The 18,164-nt window shown below is 43.4% G+C and overlaps 1 long non-coding RNA gene across 2 annotated transcripts in view; it reads left to right on the top strand.

The window, feature by feature from the left end:
- The window catches only part of LOC144684220 (uncharacterized), a 151,465-nt gene that overhangs the window by 73,849 nt on the left and 59,452 nt on the right, over positions 1-18,164 (top strand). The gene's annotated exons all lie outside the window — the stretch shown is intronic.

Raw genomic sequence — 18,164 nt, 5'->3', positions numbered from 1 at the left:
AAAGAATCTAGGACATTATGTGGTTTCATGGTTTTATGATGTTCACAGCTGTCATGTTCCGAGATGCACAAGTACACATTTTGTTGCTCAACAATTAGGTCTGAGTAATTTTACCCTGCCTGAATTCAGAAGGGTTACTGTAGCAATTCAATCTCTGAAGCTCTGACGTTTCTAGTTTATTTTGCTGTAAAACAATATTGATTCTTAAAAAACAGATTTACTTTTATATCTATTTTGCTTTTGATGTTGCTAACCTCCATCAATCTCTTCTCACCCATCCCTTACCTTGTAGACCATGACTAATGCTAATGTATAGTCTCAGCAAACTTCCAACCTCTTCTTCAGATACTTCAAATATGAGCTGAGCTTTGTGTATGGCCAAGCTATTCCACCACAAAGACCATCATTGCTAATTCTGGTCCTGCCCTATTGTAGCTGACATTCAGAGGCCCAAAATTCCTGGAGGAATCACACAGGAGCAGGAACTCTGACATTTTCTTCTCCATATTTTCAGGATACATCAGGCAGGCAGCAATATACGATTTTAAACAAGTGCCTCAGGAGACAGCCTCACAATTGCCTCATTCTTCAATATTTGTCCATGGAATGCAGTAATAAATGAAATCCAGTTACAAGCAAAATAATGTTGCAAACTCTCTTGACTTCTTCATTTGGGTAGTTGCTCTCTGTTATAGCTCTGAGGTCAGTTGAGAAAAGTCATGGGACTTCTTGCCTTAGTTGTCTACTCTGCCTCTTCTGCTTGTTACATTCACTATTTTGGACCATCGCTCTTGGCTGCAAGGCATGATTCAGGTTGTTCTGTTATGACTATTTGGAGCTAGCTACTTACCTATGAACAGTCCGTATTGCACACAGACAGCCAGTGGTTGAGACCCAGCGTCCAAGTCTCTGCATTTGGCAATCAAAATCAGTGGACATTAAAACTTCTGGCACTTGGAGGTGAGGGGATGGTGTAGTTGTATTGTCACTGGACTAGTAACCCAGAGACTCAGGGTAATGTTCCGGGGACCCGTGTTCAAATCCCACCACAGCAGATGGAATTTGAATTCAATAAAAAAAAATCTGGAATTAAAGGTCCAATGATGACCATGGAATCATTGTCAATTGTTGTAAAAACCCATTTGGTTCACAAATGTCCTTTAGGGAAGGAAATCTGTTGTCCTTACCTGGTCTGGCCTACATGTGAATCCAGACCTACAACAATGTGGTTGACTCTTGCATGCCCTCTGAAATGGCCTAGCAAGCTACTCAGTTGTAACAAACCACTACAAAGACACAAAAAATGAATGAAACTGGACGGACAACCTGGCATCGACCTAGGCATTGGAAATGACAACCGTAATCACAGCCCTGTCGATCCTGCAAAGTCCTCCTTACTAACACCTGGGGACTAGTGTCAAAATTGGGAGCTGTCTCACAGATTAGTCAAGCAACAGCCTGACATAGTCATCCTCACGGGATCATACTTTACAAATAATGTCCCAGACACCACCATCACCGTCCCTGGGTATGTACTGTCCCACCGGCAGGACAGACCCAGCAGAGGTGGCGGCACAGTGGTATACAGTCAGGAGGGAGTTTCCCTGGGAGTCCTCAACATCAACTCTGGACCCCATGAAGTCTCATGGCATCAGGTCAAACATGGGCAAGGAAACGTCCTGCTGATTGCCAGCTACCGCCCTCCTCCATGTTGAACACCACTTGGAGGAAGCACTGAGGGTGACAAGGGCGCAGAATGTACTCTGGGTGGGGGACTTCAATGTCCATCACCAAAAGGGACTTGGTAGCACCACCACTGACCAAGCTGGCCGAGGTCCTAAATGACATAGCTGCTAGACTGGGTCTGTGGCAAGTGGGGAGGGAACCAACGAGGGAAAAACATACTTGACCTCATCCTCACCTACCTGCCTGCTGCAGATGCATCTGTCCATGACAGTATCGGTAGGAGTGACCACTGCACAGTCATTGCATTCAGGATACCTCCATCGTGTTGTGTGGCACTACCACCGTGCTAAATGGGATAGATTTCGAACAGATCTAGCAACTCAAGACTGGGCATCCATAAGGCACTGTGGGCCATCAGCAGCAGCAGAATTGTACTCAAACACAATCTGTAACCTCATGGCCCGGCATATCCCCCACTCTACCATTACCATCAAGTCAGGGGATAAACCCTGTTTCAATGAAGAGTGCAGGAGGGCATACGAGGAGCAGCACCAGGCATACCTAAAATGAGGTGTCAACTTGGTGAAGCTATAACATAGGACTACTTACGTGCCAAACAGAATAAGCAGCAAGTGATAGACAGAGCTAAGCGATCCCACAACCAATGGATCAGATCTGAGCTCAACAGTTCTGCCACCTCCAGTCGTGAATGGTGGTGGACAATTAAACAACTCACTGGAGAAGGAGGCTCCATATATATCCCCATCCTCAATGATGGAGAACCCCAGTACATTAGTGCAAAAGATAAGGCTGAAGCATTCGCAACAATCTCCTCCAGAGGCCCCCAGCATCACAGATGCCAGTCTTCAGCCAATTTGATTCACTCCACATGATATCAAGAAACGGCTAAAGGCACTGGATACTGCAAAGGCTGCGGGCCCTGACAATATTCCAGCAATAGTATTGAAGACTTGTGCTCCAGAACTTGCCTCGCCACTAGCCAAGCTGTTCCAGTACAGCTACAACACTGGCATCTACCCAGCTATGTGGAAAATTGTCCAGCTATGTCCTGTACATAAAAAGCAGGACAAATCCAACGCGACCAATTACCGCCCCATCAGTCTACTCTCGATCATCAGTAAAGTAATGGAAGGAGTCATCAACAGTGCTTTCAAGCGACACTTGCTTAGCAGTAACCTGCTCACTAATGCTCAGTTTGGGTTCTGCCAAGGTCAGTCAGCTCCCGACCTCATTACAGCCTTGGTTCAAACATGGACAAAACAGCTGAACTCCAGAGGTGAGGTGAGAGTGACTGCCCTTGACATCAAGGCAGCATTTGACCAAGTGTGGTATCAAGGAGCCCTAGTAAAACTGGAGTCAATGGGAATCAGGGGGAAAACTCTCCGCTGGTTGGAGTCATACCTGGCATAAAAGATGGTTGTGGTTGTTGGAGGTTAGTCATCTCAGCTCCAGGACATCACCACAGGAGTTCCTCAGGGTAGTGTCCTAGGCTTCAGCTGCTTCATCAATGACTTTCCTTTCATCATAAGGTCAAAAGTGGGGATGCTCGCTGATGATTGCACAATGTTCAGCACCATTTGCGACTCCTCAGATACTGAAGCAGCCCATGTCCAATTGCAGCAAGACCTGGACAATATCCAGGCTTGGGCTGACAAGTGGCGAGTAACATTCGTGCCACACAAGTGTCAGGCAATGTCCATCTCCAACAAGAGAGAATCCAACCATTGACCCTTGATGTGCAATGGCATTACCATCAATGAATCTCCCATCATCAAAATCCTGGGGGTTACCATTGACCAGAAACTGAACTGGACAAGCCAAATAAATACTGTGGCTACAAGAGCAGGTCAGAGGCTAAGAATCATGCGACGAGTAACTCAACTCCTGACTCCTCAAAGCCTGTCCACCATCCACAAGGCACAAGTCAGGGGTGTGATGGAATACTCCCCACTTGCCTGGATGAGTGGAGCTCCCACAACACTGAAGAAGTTTGACACCGTCCAGGACAAAGCAGTCCACTTGATTGGCACCACATCTAAAAATATTCACTCCCTCCACCACCGACGCACAGTAGCAGCAGTGTATACCATCTACAAGATGCACTGCAGGAATTCTCCAAGGCTCCTTAGACAGCACCTTCCAAACCCACGACTGCTACCACCTAGAAGGACAAGCGCAGCAGATAAATGGGAACACCACCACCTGGAAGTTCTCCTCCAAGTCACTCACCATCCTGACTTGGAAATATATTGCTGTTTCTTTACTGTCACTGGGTCAAAATCCAGGAATTTTCTCCCTAACAGCACTGTGAGTGTAACTATATCGCATGGACTGAAGCGGTTCAAGAAGGCAGCTCACCACCATCTTCTCAAAGGCAATTAGGGATGAGTAATAAATGCTGGCCCAGCCAGCGAAGCTCACAACCCGTGAATGAATAAAAAAAAACTCTGTTCTTCTCTGCATGTGCAATCTAGAGGACAAACTAGTCCTGGCAGAGAGGGAGAGAGAGCAACACTCTGGCAACATCTGAAGCTTTTTCCATCCTAGAATTTGAAATCATAAGTGGCTTTCTGTGAGGGCAGTTGGAGAAATTGATGTGTATATTAGTTCTGCAGCCGAGAAAGCTTTAATCTCTCTTAACAAATCAGGAAGTAGGGATATGGGAATGTGAATGGTACAATTTCCTTCAGCTCCCACTTGGTGCCCCGCTATGTGTAAATTATTCCTTCCCGCAATAATTTGCTAGGTCATCCCCATTTTTACTTCTCATCAGTCACTATTTTTTTAAGTATTGTGATTTCTTTTGGTGCTGGGTAAATCACACCTGGTCTCTTTTCTTGCACAGCAATTCTTTGTCTTGGCGACAATCCACTGATTTTTATCAGCTCCATTTTCTAAATGTCCCATTTTTGCCTTAGAGGCAACCTCATCACTTTTCCCTATTTCACAGCAAGTACTCATCCATGGATCCAGTACCTAATATATGCTTGCAGTTGCATGAGGAGAATTTTGTTTATAGTGCACTCTGAAAAAGAACCTCTAGAGACACCATCCAACTTACTCCAGCATCCTAAGCGACATCTTCCAAGTGCACTTTACGCTAAATTGAGGTCTGCATTGATTTTTGATGTTAACCTCTGCATATGTGCCAGCCGTTTGCACTTTGGACAGTATCTGAGCTTGCCATTAAAAATCAATGGGGATTTAAACTTCCCATGTTCTTCTGTGCTTGCTCCATATGCCAGAGTGGTTCATTTTTCTCTGCCTGTGCTTACCTGGCTGCTCAAAAGTGAAAGGGCTGTGAGGGTTTGCTTGAACGAGACAGAGCTGTCGAGAAATTTTTTTATCCGTTCATGAGATGTCGGCTTCAAAGAATCACAGAATTGTGACGGCGCAGATGGAGGTCATTTGGCCCATCATGTCTGCATCAGCTCTCCGACTGAGCAACTTACTTAGTGCCAATCCCCATAACGGTGGACATTCTTCCATTTCAGATAACAGCCTAATTCCCTTTTGAATGCTTCGATTGAACCTGCCTCTGCTAAGCTTTCAGGCAATGCATTCCACTAACCACTCGCTGTGTAAAAAAGTTTTTTTATCATATCACTTCTGCTTCTTTCACTAATTAATTTAAATCTGGGCCCTCTTATTCTTGATCCTTTCATGAGTGGAAACAGTTTCTCCCTATCTACTCTGTCCAGACCCTCATGATTTTGAATAACTCTATCAAATCTCCTCTCAACCTTCTTTTCTCTAAGGAAAACTGTCCCAACTTCTCCAGTCTATCTTCATAACTGAAGTTCCTCATCTCTGGAATCACTCTTGTGAACCTCTTCTGTACCCTCTCTAATGCCTTCAAATCCTTCTTCAAGTGCGGCACCCAGAACGGAAGGCAATACTCCAGCTGAGGCCAAACTAGTGACACATACAAATTCAGCATAACTTCCCTGCTCTTCTACTCTATTCCCCCTATTAATAAACCCAGGATACTTTATTAATTGCTCTCTCAACCTGCCCAGCCACCTTCAATGATTTATGCACATATACACCCAGGTGCCTCTGCTCCTGCACTCACTTTAGAGATGTACCCTTTATTTTATATGTTCTCTCCATGTTCTTCCTACCAAAACAAATCACCTCATACTTCTCTGCATTGATCTTCATCTGCCACCTGTCTGCCCATTCCACAAAATTATTTATGTCCCTTTGAAGTTATACACTATCCTCTTCACAGTTCGCAATTCTTCCAAGTTTTGTATCATCCACAAGCTTTGACATTGTGCCCTGTACACCAAGGTCTATGTCACTAATATATATCAAGAAAAGCAAGGGTCCCAACACTGGCCACTGGGGAACTCCACCGCAAACCTTCCTCCAGCAGGAAAAACATCCATTAGCAATGACTAACCAATTTTTTATCCATGTTGCAACTGTCCTTTTTATTCCTTGAGCGATAACTTTGCTCACAAGTCTGTTGTGTGGCACTGTACCAAAGACTGTACCAAACACAATGTACACCACATCAATACCTTTGCCCTCATCTATCGTCTCTATTACCTCTTCAAAAAACTCCAGCAAGTTAGTCAAACATGATTTTCCCCTATAAAATCCATGCTGGCTTTCCTTAATTAACCCGCATTTGTTCATGTGATTATTAATTTTGTCCCCAATTATTGCTTCTAACAGTTTCCCAACCACTGAAGTTAAACTGACTGGCCTATACCTGTTGGGCTTATCTTTACACTCCTTTTACAAGGGTGTGACGTTTGCAATTCTCCAGTCTTGAGGCACCACCCCTGAGTCTAAAGAACACTTTAAAGAACCAGGACCAGATGAGATGTATCCAAGGATACTCTCACTTCCTTTAGTATCCTTGGATACATCTCATCTGGTCCTGGTGTCTTATCAACTTTAAGTAAAGATAACCTATCCAATACCTCCTCTTTCCAATTTCAAACCCATCAAGTGTGTTAATTATCTCATCTTTTATCATGGCCTGGGTAGCATCTTCTACCTTGGTAAAGAGAGATGCAAAGTATTTGTTTAAAACCTCAGCTATGCCCTCTGCCTCCAAGTGTAAACCCTTTTTTGGTCCCTAATCAGCCCGGCTCCTCCTTTTACCACCCTTTTACTATTTATGTCTGTGGAAGACTTTCAGATTCCCTTTAATGCTATCTGCCAGTGTCCTTTTGTATTCCCTGTTCACTGGCAAGGCCAGTATTTACTGCCAATCTTAACTGTTCTTGAGAAGGTGATGGTGAGCTGCTTTCTTTAACTAATGCAGTCTATCTGGCATAGACACACCCACAGCGCTGTGAGAGACGGGTTTCCAGGATTTTGACCCAGCAACAGTGAAGGAACGGCAATATAGTTCCAAGTCAGAATGGTCAGTGACTTGGGAGGGCACTTGCAGGTGGTGGTGTTCCCTTGCATCTACTGCTCTTGTGCTTCTAGGTGGTAGAGGTCGCGGCTTTGGAAGTTGCTGTTGAAGGAGCCTTGGTGAGCTGCTGCAGAGCATCTTGCAGATGGTACACACTGCTGCTACTGTGTGTCGGTGGTGGAGGAAGTGAATGTTTAAGGTGGTGCATGGGGACCAGGATATTTCGGATGGCGGGGTTTCCTGTCTCACCATCTGAACAGTCCCCCACCGAAACTGCCTGTCCCGCAGACTTTTCACACTCCAAGGGGCATTGATTGGCTGCTGGCGGTAGCCCTGCCCCTCACTCAGGTGGTAGCCCTGCCTTAGAGAGCTGCTGGCCAATCTGATTGGCAGACAGCTCTCTAGCCCCTGCAGTGATAGAAGCTGCAGTGGACAGAAGCGGAATTTCATAAAGCCCACAGAGCCTAAGTCCCGGGAGTGCACGGAAAAGTGAGTTTTTGGGGTTCCAGGGTGGTGAGTGTAGGGAAGGTCTGAGTGATTGGATAGTGGGGTCTGGGGTAACAGGGGAGAGGCAATTGTTGGGTTGGGAGGGAGGGAGATCCAGCGGCCACTGAACTTTAAGTGGTAGGAGTGTAAAGTTAGAAGGAAGCTTCTGATGGTACCTCCACCCGACTTCCCACCCGAAGCCTAAACCCGATCATTTTCAGGCTTCCCCCACACCCGGGAAATCCTCCTGCCAGCCTAAAAATTGAGGTTGCGCTGGAAACAACCCTTAAGTGGTCAATAATTGACCACTTAAGGGCCTCAATTACAGCAAGGGCGGGCAGCCTGTCCAAGGCTTTGCGCCAGTGTAAACTCGGGAACAAGTGGGAAGCCCGTTTGTGCTATTTCACGCTCCCACCTCACCTACAAACCAGCCGGCGGGGAGTGTGAAATTCTGGATGGTGTCGAGCTCCTTGATTGCTGTTGGAGCTGCACTCACCCAGGTAAGTGGAGAGTATTCCATCACACTTCTGATTTGTGCCGTAAAGATGGCGGACAGGCTTTGGAGAGTCAGAAAGTGAGTTACTTGCCTCAGAATTCCCAGCCTCTGACTTGGTCTTGTAGCCACAGTATTTATATGGCTAGTGCGGTGATGTTTCTGGTCAATGACGTCCCCAGGATGTTGATGGGAGGTGATTCAGTGATGGTAAGGCTGTCATATGTCAAGATAAGGTGGTTAGATTCCTTCTTGTGGCGATGACCATTTTAATGTGACACCAAGGTTACTTGTCACTTATCTGCACATTGGATTGGAATTGCTTCATTATCTGCAGAGTTACGAATCGAACGGAACTTTGCAATCAAGGAACATTCCCACTTCTGACCTTATGATGGAAGGAAGGTCATTGATGAAACAGCTGAAGATGGTTGGCCTAGGACACTACCCTGAGGAACTCCTGCTGTGATGTTCTGGGGCTGAGATGATTGGCCTCCAATAAGTACAACCATCTTCCTTTCTGTTAGGTATGACTCCAACCAGTGGGGAGTTTTTCCCCTGATTCCAATTGACTTCAGTTTTGCTATAGTTCCTTGATGCCACACCTGGTCAAATGCTGCCTTGATGTCAAGGGCAGTCACTCCCATCTCACCCCAGGAATTCAGCTGTTTTGTGCTCCACTATTCAATAAGACCACAGCTGATCATCTACCTCAATGACACCTTCCCACACTATTGTTCTAAAAGACCCAACTGTTTTGTTATTATGAACTCTGGAGAGATCAAACTAGAATAGAAACAGTAATCATTGTGCCCATTTTGAAAAGATGTGACAAAACTGACCCAAGGCAACTACAAACATAATAGCACCATATCAAAATGGAACTGATTTTCAGACATGAACATTGAGATTGATTTGGTAATGATCTAGTAAATAGTAGCCAACAGAGACAAAAGGGGATGATTTTGCTTAACTAATCTACTTCCTTGAAGAAGTAACATCCCAAGTGGATTGTAAACAGTCCTATGATGAATGGCATAAGTACACCATGAGAGATGTTGAAGAGTGAAGTTGAAAAATAGTTTTGAATATACAAACTGATGCATGTCGTAATACTTATGCACATTATTTTGCAGTAGACTATTTTATATTATTTTACCTGATGGCTACGTATAGCTCTGGTTTGTCATTATAAAGTAACCTCTCTTCCTGTCACACGATGATACAAGGTGGCCATATTGACACGAGTAACACAAAAAGAAGGTACAACGGGAATAAAACCAGGAGAAAGCTAAACAAAATGAAACAATGCAGAAGTGTACAGTGAGAAATAAAGAATGAGTTTGAAGCTTGTAACATTCTCTCGAGGTTCAAATTGTATTCATATGCCACCCACATTTCACTTTTGCAGGTTATGGTATCATTAAGCTCCTTGCAGTACACTCCCAGCCAGTGTTTATTTCCTGGGTTGTTGTGGCTTTCGTTTGGAGAATAGTGTGCACTAATGGAAGTTTCAGAGGCTGATTAACAGTCTGACAAACATGGATGCTGCTTCCATGACACTGACCATCTTTATACAGGGTAACTACTCTTAAATGACAGGAGGGATTTTTGGCTCACATATACTGTACGATGATGGGGAGGGGCAACGGATCCACCGTAAGTGAGTATCCCACTGGATGTTAATTCAGAATTCAGACCCAGAGGTCTGGATGTGAAATTTGGATCTGTACTGCTGCTGGAGATGATGCTACAGAAGTTGAAGGCCCTCCAATTTGGATGCACTGTGTCTCCTGTCACTTCTGGCCTTGCCCACCTAGTACCCCATGCTGGGAAGGGCACTCACATGTGCATTCCCTACCTGCGTCAGAAGACTCTGAACTGACGCTGCCATGACATCACTCAACCTGTCAGCCGATCTAATGGCTTTATTTGCAGACTTGGATCACACAGGTCCATTCAACATATTCGCTTGTCACTCACCAAAGATATACGTTCAGCTGCAAAAGGGGACCAACACTAGCATTTTTTTGAAAAGGACCAGGCAGGAAAGGAAAGTTAGAACAACTTATGCTATGGCGAAGTCTCTGGCAATATTGAGTTTTTTTTGAATTGTGGTGAGTTTCCGAATTTGACAAGAAGTGTTGCTGCATCCTCACAGAAAGGGGGGAAGGATTTGGTGACCTGTCTACTCAAAGGCTACAACAGGTAATGGGAGCAGCAGTGGCAGTGTCTCTGGGTGTGAATCATGCCAGGGAGATGGAGCAGAGGCTGTGGAGAGGGCAGGCTCTGCACAATGCCCTATCAAGTTGGAGCAGGGCTCCTCCAAGCTCTTTGCCAGTGACCGGAGGCTGTCTGGCAAGCCAGCCAATGCACCCAGCATTTCAGTGTCATCCTCATCAGCATTCGCCTGTATGCCACCACATCAAGGTCCTCAACCAAGTCCCCTGCAGCAGAACTCCTCCGCGACCTCGGCCTTTTGGAATATGAACCATCCTTTACCTCTGGCTGCAACTTACTTGTGCCTGGTGACTCCCCATGTGCAGATCCTGGCCTTATGCTTGCCACTAGTAGTACCATTATCTGCGCTGGTGGCTGTAGATGTCAGATCATGTGACAGTGCATCTTTATGAATGTGGTGCTGTTGCTCTCTCTCCTCCTCCTGGGATGTGCTGCGGTTGGGCAGGCAGCAGTGCTTGATGTCTGAAAACAGAAAATGAGAAGCAGAAGGTTGGGGTAAGGGAAGCAGAGTGGGTTGTAAAGCGGCAGGTCCATGGTCCCACCATTTGCAGCTTGCTCATCATGCCAGATACAAGGAAGGGGGTGTACAGGCTGAGGCAGGTCACAAATTGCAAACTCTGTGCCCCTCCCCAAAAAATGGCACAGACCAATTGCTCGCCCCTGGTCTCAACTCGCTGGGACAGTCTGGAGTGGGGTTCAAACTTACATCTTCTGCTGTTTCCACTGATAGGAGACACTCGTTAATACTCATACCAAATGTAACATTCAAATGGCCTTTATATTCTATAGCACCTGTTATTATTGGTGCCATATGGAGCAGTCTTGTCTGACCAAATTCCCATTGGGAGCATTGAACTGTTGCTATTTTGTATGAGAACATATACTTAGAAAAGAACATCCGTCAGCCCTCAGACAGATGTTAAGGGCACTGCTGAAATATTATCAAGCATGCTGACATCCCTGACCAAACACAAAAACTATTTGCAAAGGTCAATGACCTGGAAAACAATCCTCAACAGCATCCTTGTAGCTGTTGATTTCTTCATTAGCCTCTAACCCTCACTCGGATATATTTGCAATAAAATTTCTATTTGTGAATCATCCAGACAAGCTCGGGCAATCCTAAAGGGCTGAACAGTCCAAATTCTGAGCATGCCACATTATCTATTTGTGCAGTCTATAAATGCAATAGAATTCAGGAGAATGTTTTCTGCGTGATTCATTTTCTCAGCTCAAAGATTCTCCAACAAACTGTTGTCCATTTTCCCTTTCAGTGCCAAGGGGGAACATATCCACCCACTTTATACACCCCACGCAATGAACTTAATACGAAGGAAAATCTGGCAGGGTGTATAAATGGGAATAGGGATGGGGGTCGAGCAGGGGGTGCAATGACCTGCCACCGCCAGTCAGTTGCCCAATGGTGAAAGTTAAAATCCATCCCACTGACTCATCACGATAAATAATCCTGCGCAAATATCACCAGGAGATTTGTCAATATGCTACTCAACAACCGTTAACTCCTAATGTTGCCACATATATCAGGACATATATCATTGGAAAATCTTCTGCCACATAGTGGGACTAACCATTGGAACTAAATCAGCAGATAAGCAGATAAGCAGACATTTAAACCCTCGGGTTGGTACAGGGGAGTTCAGGCCAGTGGTCAGTCCCACCGTGTTGCGATGAAGTGGAGACTTCCTGAGTTGAGAACTGCTAATATTTATAGTCAAGCATCGGAGGCCATTATCCATGAAGTGTGGAAAAGGAAAATGCTTGGCATGGGACAGAAATGGTTGGTGGCTGAATCAATGTCTACAACAACAGCAACAACATGCATTTATATAGCATCTTTAACAGAAAAGAAAATCCCAAGACACTTCACGGTAGTGCAGTCGGGCAACAGTTGACACCACGTCAGGACATAATAGGACAGCTGGCCGAAAGTTGGCCAAAGAGGTAGGTTTTAAGAGTCTGCATAAGAGCCAGGCAAACGATGATTGAATTGAGGAACACTGTTAAGGTAAAGTTGCAGTCAAGCTTTTGGTGCCAAGAAAGCACACTACAAACTCTAATCTCACAGCCTTCAACTTCTTTGCTGACCCACCCGAGGTATTCATGGAAGATTGTCTTGTGCACTCCAGCTGAAAGCATAGTGAATTCTGATCACATGTGGCCATACTGCACAATGGGTCAAATAGCAACAACAACTTATAATTCACATTGTAATCAGACAGAAATCTTCAAGCAGCTTAAGACACGCAAGAAATCTTTATAAGGCAAACTAGTTGCATCATGCACATCCCTATCGTGTCAAACAGGGTAACCAGCCGTATGTCTTCGCCTTACCTAAACTTTTAAAATCTGAGAAACAAATTATCTGCTTGCATGACCAGATGGCACAGAATAAAAATGGAGCAGAGCAAGACCCTATGGTTATCTGAGGAATTTCAATCTCTTGATCCCACTGAACATAATCAGCCAGGACACTATTACTTGTACATTTGGATGTACAATTCCATCAGAAAGAGTTTTGACAGTCAATCACTTGCTGCTTGTGGGACTTCACTGTTTGCAACATTGGCTGTGTATTTAGCCATATAACAGTAACTGTGCTTCAAAAAAAGTAATTCATTGGTTGGGATATCCTTAAAGACATGAAAAAGCACTATAGAAATATTGGGTTCTTTCCTTCTCTCTAGATCAAGCAATGGTAATCATATGCCAGCCATGTTTTGCTCAATCCCCATAGCTGTGAACTTTGTAACAGCACAAGCATCGAAACCAGTGTGGCTGCCTTTTCGATCCTAACATGTACGAATCTGCCTATACTCTAACATTCATTTCTCATGGGAGAGATTAGCATATCATACATATGATATGTGATGATTGCAATTTTATGGGCTCACCTCTTAACAACCAGTAACCCCTGAAATACCAAGAGGAACAAATTTAACGCACATGCTTTATCAGGCTCCACCAGCTCAGAAGCTCTGTAGCAGTTTAATGACAAGAGTTGAATAGGTAGGAATCACACAATTGTCCTCCATTACTGGCAGAACGACTTGTACCAATTGCAGTTTCCAGGATTATGTCTTGCAGCAGTGCAAAAGTGTATGTAAAATCTTTCTCTGTCAATATTTCTAACAAAGCCACCAACACATTTCTTTTTAAATATGTAGTTAAATTGTGGAACCAACTCTTCATGGTGCATTATCTACATTATTAATTATTGCAACCATTGAAATTCTTTCTGCATTATTGTGTGGGGGTCAATGGTTAGTAACAATGCTGCACCCTGAATTGAAGATGAGATTCGGTGTTCAAGTCCTTCAAGGATGAACGGAGTAGCCTTTTTTATGCTATTGTCTCTTTAGAGAGGTAGCCATACACCGTACACAGTCATACACAGTATTAATATGGAAAAATTGTTTTAAAAGTTAGACATGTGTTGCGAATATCTAGTTCATGGTTCATGTGTTTTAGTAGTTGTAGTTTTAGGAATTAAAGTTTAAATGTAGAAAATGGAATAAATGCAATTAAAGCAGCTTGAAGTCTATTATACTGAAAAGGCTGGGGCCATGTTGCTTTAAGAGGTTAACAACTAGAAAGATAAGATCATAAAACAGCAGTGGGCTTACTTAGCTGATGTCTACATTGCTTGCAAAGAAGTGAAGTCCAGAGAGATGTTTTTGTTTTGGGAGTTAGAGCTAAATTAGTTTAAAAGCATTCAGTAAATTATGAAAAGTTCTGAAAAAATCCATTTACTTCATCAGATCAAAAAAAGATCTTAACAGTCAGTTTGAGGACAGCCCAAAGCAGGCTACATTGGCATGGAGATGGGTGGAGCTTAGGAAGGCTCTCTCTACTTTTAATTTATCTGGGTGTTTGCTAGAAAAGTTAGTTGGAATTTGGACCTCATGTGGTTTGCAGCTTACTGAGAGAAGTTAGCCAAAATAAATGACAGTAATCAGAGTAAAACACTAACTTCATCATTGACCCCATGGGAGACGGGTGAGGCTTAATTTCAGTTTGAATCTTGTGAGGAACAGAAGCTGGAAGATTGCCTCGTTTGAAGCTGGCGGGAGAATCTACAGGAGGCCTCACAGTGCCTTATGGCATAAAAAAAGTAACCAGTTGATCAGCTTGGAAGTATTGAAAAGTAATCAGAACAAGGGACTGAGGCCTCCCCAGTCAAATAAGTGAAAGTTTTATCTCTGAGACTAGCTGCAGCTGAGGAAAATCCTCCAGAGGACTGTGGCATACTTACGGGTGGTCCCTACAGAAGTAAATAACGTTAAGATTGATGTGTTATATAAGAGAATTCTTAGGGGAAGTAAGAAGTAAAACTGAGTGCATAACATATATAGTTATAAACCATATTGGTAAGTTAATAGTGCTTGTTCTGTTTTAAGTCTTTTATATATAATAAAGTTTGTTTTGTTAAAAGAAAGTGAAATCTTGTGATGTAGTTCTATTGGTTAAAATGAGGTGTTTGGATTTATTTTTAAACGTTAATGGTCCCTAATTGAATTATAACACATCTAAGGATCAGAGAGGAGCATGAGACTTCGACAAAATGCACTGCTGAATGTTATTGTTTACATGGCAGCCAGTTGTACAGCAGATGATAGTTTATATATAGTTGTCAATAAGGATGAGAAAGTCAGCAGGCAGCATGAGGTGGGGTGGGGGGGGTCTGCTGGGGGGGCGCAGGGGAGTTTGAATTGGTTAACACTGTTAGTTTATAGCCAAAATTGATGGCAAGTGAATTGGCAATAGGCTGACTGGACTTGGGGTAGACATGGTTTAAACAAACACAATGCAGCTGGAACAACTCAACCAACCTACAGTGGCAAACGCAAGGTGGAATTTGATTTATTTTTGGGTGAATTCAACATCCATTTAACAGCTTTGCACACCACATAGGCAATTTTGTGAGGCTTCACGCACAGTATGGGACCTTGCTACATGAAAATATGGGTTGCCCTGTAATGTTATAGCCCTCTAGCTAGCCTGTGCTCCCATCTAATGCCATTTAGCCATTGTGAGTAGAGCCTCACAACATAATGATCATAAACATTATTAATTAGAACACTCATCTGTGGTTTTTGGTTTTGAATCTGTTAACATGTAAATGTTTAATGTACTCATATTAACTTCTTTAGTCGGTTACTGCTTTGATGCAGGCTCTTACCTATTCGGAGCCAAAATAACTATTAACTGCAGATTAGTAGAGGAAGGAGTTCAGTTCTTTGTTATTATATTGGGGGATTCTAAATAATAGCCTGTGGCTGTTCAATTAGGTTTCTCAGTAAGAAAACATTTAGAAAGAATTGCATATTTAGGAAACTGGGTGGTACAATTGTTTGAATTGCCGTTCTTTTATCTATGGGATGGTTGTTTCAACTACAAAATACGCTAGTAGGATGGCAGTCTCTATTCACTCTAAGTCTCTCAGTGAAATGCAGTGAACTGCTCCAAGTCTGGTTCCTGGTACATATCTACATACAATTCACAATAATTGGCAGCAATTTGGTAGCTAGGCTATGCAGAAGTTTGGTGCAGGGACTGGAAGTCTTACCAACTCTAGTTAGACATTTTCACTGAGGATTCATCACATGACCTCCATCCAACTGCCCTGCCCAGTCAAACAGTCTTTTCTCCCCATCTTTAATCCTTCTAATAATTAATAAACAAGTGTTAAAATAGGATATTCCTTTTTAATGGCCTTATGATTTTCTCCTAGGTTTCTCACAGCAAGAAGATGAATCTCCAAATCTTGAATATTCCAGGGAAATCCTGGAGGGTTGGCAATTCTGGGGATTGGGCATGAGCAGTTCTGAGATTGGGGTTCAAGTACTTGGTTGGGGAGATGACAGTGAGCTTGAGATCCCATATGATGACTGGCATTTAACACATCTTTCAATTAATAAACCTGTCTGCAGTTTCAAGCTTGTGCTATATGTCACATAAACACGTTTACATACCACTCAGCCTTGATTATCTGTTACCCTATTCTGTGTTGTTGTAGAATTCAATGCACAAACTCTAAAAGTCTCTTCTTTATCAATTCAGAACCATAACACTGTTCTAAATTAGCAAGCAGATGGTTGCTGACTAAAGAGGAGACAAGGTGATAATAGGAGTGCACTATTACATCATGCTAGCTGTAAAGAAAGAAACTATTTTCAGTGTGTATAATATCAAGGGCAGCTTAAAATATTCTAGCAACTGAAACATGGCATGTTCAAAAATACTTCATTTGTAAATTAGAAAATAAAGTATCCAACCGAAGTAGGACCATTGTGAATTACAGCTTATTTTCCAGTCTCAAACTGTACAGTAGCAGTGAGTCCAGAGCTTAACACCAACATCAATCTTTGGGGCTTCCTCCTAAGGTTAGCTGCATTATGTATGCACAGCAACTCCCAGTCTGACCAGGCAGTAGGAAATAGCACACAGCTGTGGTTTAAAGGAGTTGCTTCAAATGTTGCTGAACAAGAAAAAACTTCAGATGAGAGGCCAACCATGCCCTCTACTTGCACCTGATGCTCAGGAGCTGCTTCTGCAAGAAGCCTAACAAAGAAGCCTAGGAGGGCACTTTCCCCATAGGAAAACTATGCACTCCCCTGGGCAGGAGGTGATGGCCACAGTGCTGTTTTCAATAGCCAAAGGGCAAGAGTGCAAATGAGAAAAAGATCAATAGCTTCACGAAGTCTGTTGTGGTAAGGTCAGTCAGTATCTTTTATTCTTTCATTGGATGTGGGCTCACTGGTAAGACCAGTATTTGTTGCCCTTCACTAATTGCCTTTGAACTGAATAGCTTGCTAGGCCATTTCAGAGGGCAGTTAAGAGTCGACCACATTGCTGTGAATCTGAAATCACATATAGGCCAGCCCAGGTAAGGACAGCAGATTTCCTTCCTTATAGGACATTGGTGGGCCAGATTGGTATATCAGTATGTCATTCTCTTAAATAGAGGGGAAAATTATGCATGCCCCAAAGAGTTTCTCCTCACTCTATTAATTGACTAAAGCATTAGAGAAAAGTTCTCTCAAATGTTCATATAGACACACCATACAACATACAGGTTGGGTATGTTCTCCCGTGTGGGGGGGTTCGTGTGGGGTCAATCTGGTTGCTTGCCTCGCTCCCACAATCTTGTCCGCACCCGGGTAGATTTGGAAAAGGAGTACACAAGTGTCTCTTGATAATACTTGAGGCCTCCACAAATGGTGAGAATTGCAAGAGACTAGAGTGTGTCGTGGATGTCAGAATGACATTGTCATTTAGTTTAATGCAGTTCCTTTATCCTTTTGATTATGCCCTTTAAAAAAGGGCAAAGTTTAAACTTTTTTTTAGTTGATTCCATTGGGGTAATCCAGTGTATTCGCATTGGTTGGATTATAAAATACACCCTTTAAACTGCAGCACAGTACACTTTAGTACTGCCACTACAACTTGAAGATGTACTTACATGACCAAGTGTAAAGGTGAGCCCACAAGGCAACATTGCAACACAACATAGCTGCAGAATGCATAGTAATTTACACAAACATGAGTGAGACTGCAGGGCAGATCCTTGGGCATCACTATAGTTGCCCTTCAACCTTCCAAGATCTCAACACTGCATCTCTTTTTGTAAGAAGGCAGTAAAGAACAGAAGTGAACAAACCTGAATGGGAGAGCCTTCCCTTGAGTTTCAACCACTGAGTCAATTTCAACAGGCTATGCTCAACAGCCTGGATCTGAGAATATAGAGAGAATAGACCAAAAAAGTTGGATATAACCCCAACACTCAGAACTAATAAACTCCTTTTCCTGTTACTCTCCCTCCTCCCATTTATTCAC

Source organism: Cetorhinus maximus, chromosome 9, assembly GCF_964194155.1.
Source record: "Cetorhinus maximus chromosome 9, sCetMax3.hap1.1, whole genome shotgun sequence".
NCBI lineage: Eukaryota > Metazoa > Chordata > Chondrichthyes > Lamniformes > Cetorhinidae > Cetorhinus > Cetorhinus maximus.
This window is presented reverse-complemented; position numbering and strand designations above follow the sequence as displayed.